Here is a 3,000-nt window from a genome sequence, read left to right as displayed (position 1 = left end):
ATATATATATATATATATATATAGATAGATATAGTAAAAAAGAATAAATCACAGAAAAAAAAAAAAGTAGATAACCTCATCTCTGACTTTAGTGCTAGTTTCCTCACCTCGAATCAAGCGGTTGTTTGCTGTATGTTGGTCTTTTCGTCTCTTGGTTGGAACCTTGCAGGCGAGTGGCCGGCAAAAGAGGACTGTAAGCAATATATATATATATTAAAATAGAGAAATGGAAGATACACATATTTGTTCAAACTTAATTGCAGGGCTTTTGAATTTTCTCTTAAGAAAAAAATTTTTGGAACCTTGAACGAACAGATTTGTCTTTGAAGCTTTCATAAATCTGTTTTGTTGGCATCACTATAATAAATTTGAGATATATTTATATTTTTTTTATAAAAGTGACTTAACATTGTTAATCAAATTAGTGGATTATCATCATCAACAATAATAAGTTTTCTTATTTAGTTTTCTAGCTAATCCATATGATATACAATAACTTTTTTTTTATTTGTAATTTTTATAATATATTGAGGATATTTGTGTGTGTGTGTGTGTATGTAAGACACAAAAGACTAAAGAAAGCTTGTTCCCATTATCATTGCAATCTTTTATGGTATTAGAGATCATCATAGTGGATGGCACAGTCCTCGCACCAAAATCTCTTCCACGTACGTAGCCACTAGAAGCATAACCCCTGCAATTCTCATTTTTTGAGAATTCAATTAGGGGCAAAATATAATTTACACCTATAATAAATTATGATGAATCTCCAAGCTTTAAAATTTGTTAACACCCATAATAAATTAAATCATAGACAGGTCAGATGGGTGGAGTACTACCAGGTTTACACATTTAAATAATAAACCAACAAATACTATATCTAGAGTATCTCTCACATTTACATCTTTAAAGTTTCAAATCCCTAGTTTTGCAAAATTGAAACATGATTATAACATGTTCACTGATTTTAATCATATCTACTGAAAGAAAGAATCCAAACAATTAATATTTAACACCTCCTTCATGATTATTGAAGGTTATCTCTTCAAAGGTAAGAGGATATGTCTTCTAAAAAACCTCTATAAGAGATTTTTTTTAGCATAAAACTTCATTCTAGAGGTATTGTTGGACATTTAAGGAAATCCAAAACCCAAAATTTAGTCGAGGAAAGATTTCTTTGGCCATCTATTTGTAGGAATATTTAAAGACTTGCAACCTATTGTTATACTTGTCTTCAAGCTAAAGCAACAAATCAAAAAGCGGGTCCTTACACATCTTTACTTATTTCTTTTAGTCTGTGAAGACATCTTTATAGATTTTATTTTAGGCTTACTCAGACTCAGAGCACTAAGAAATCATGATAGCATTCTTATAATTGTGGATAGGTTCTCCACAATGTCACATTTCCTATCTTGCTCCAAAACAAATGAATGAAATGATTTCATCACATATATCCAAACTAATCTTTAGAGAAATTTTGAGATTACATGGAATTCCTTCTACCATAGTTTCTTTTAGGGATGTTAAATTTATGTCATATTTTTTGAAGACCTTACGAAAACTAATGAGAACTTAATTTTAATTTTCCACAGTTTTTCATCTCCAAACGGATTGCCAGGCTGAAGTTAGAAATAGAAATTTGGGAAATCTTTCGAGAAATTTTGTTGGTCGAAGCTTAGGAAATTAGAATTTACACCTCCCTACACAAAGTTTGTCCATAACAGTACCATTCCTAGGACAACCAATAGATCACCATTTGAAATAGTCTATTTGTATAATCCAAAGAGACCAATTCATCTGAATAACACACCTACTCATGATTTTTCTACTTTTACATTCACATTTGTAAGTAATTATAATAGCCTTCATGATGACATAAGAAAATAATTAGAGACACACAATAGTAAGTTAAATAAAAGAACAAAAATAAAACTACTAATGAATAGGAGGTAGGTGATTATGTATTAGCTCATATTTACTTCGAGTGATTACCTTTTACTAAGTATAGAAATTTACAAATGAGAGCATGCGGGCCATTTACAGTTGTTATAAAACTTGGTACTAATGATTAATATTATATATTTATAATTTTTTTAATTATAATTATATTTGTGAATGTTTATTAATTTAGTTATATTAATCTAATAATATAACTATGATATCCAATAATAATCATAATAAAAAAAATATTTTCTCAAGGCCACATTGAGCTATTGATTAACAACAAACAGAAGCAAATCAGAAAAAAAATATATTAATAAATTTTATTTAAATATTATTTTTTAAAATTATGTTCAAGACTCCTTAAATTCTTTATTATTAAATTAATGGGAATAAATTTTATTATCGAATGTAATTTGCGTGCAAACCAAGTTAGCAAGTGCGCATATGTTATTCATAGGTTATTATAGGGGTATTGCGGGGTTAATGGAGTACGCACATAGAGTTGCGTGCATATTACATTGACGAATATGATGGTGTAGCCATGAGGAGGAGCCGTTTTAATATTATGCTGGTCGAGGTGCTTGTGTGGTTCAGCACGCAGCATACATCAATACATACTTAAATAATATTTCATTAGATTCTGTGGAATTTTGTTGGATTTAGTGATGATAATGGCTTGTGTTTATTATACAGTTTGACAAAGAATATTAAACAGCTTGAATCCATGGCAAGATACGAATCTAATCTAGTTATCTAAGCCATCATTCTGTCACCACTTTGCGCCTCTCATGCACAACTTTTGGTCAACCCACCGTATTTGGTGCTAACTATTTATGACAAGGCAAATCTCTTCCTCCCTCTCTCCCTCTAAAAAATATTACATCCAGAGCTTGTGATCCAACGAAAGGAGCGGAGGAGAAAGAAACGACCTCTGGTGGATCCGAACCCAGCTTGAGTCCGAATTCCGGACGTAATATTTCTCCCTCTCCCTCTCTCCCTCACTCTATGTATAAATATATTGATTGAAGTTGTTGTGAACTATCCAACCCTAATGAT

The sequence above is a fragment of the Phalaenopsis equestris genome, unplaced genomic scaffold, assembly GCF_001263595.1.
Source record: "Phalaenopsis equestris unplaced genomic scaffold, ASM126359v1 Scaffold000759, whole genome shotgun sequence".
In the NCBI taxonomy this organism is placed as follows: Eukaryota; Viridiplantae; Streptophyta; class Magnoliopsida; order Asparagales; family Orchidaceae; genus Phalaenopsis; species Phalaenopsis equestris.
This window is presented reverse-complemented; position numbering follows the sequence as displayed.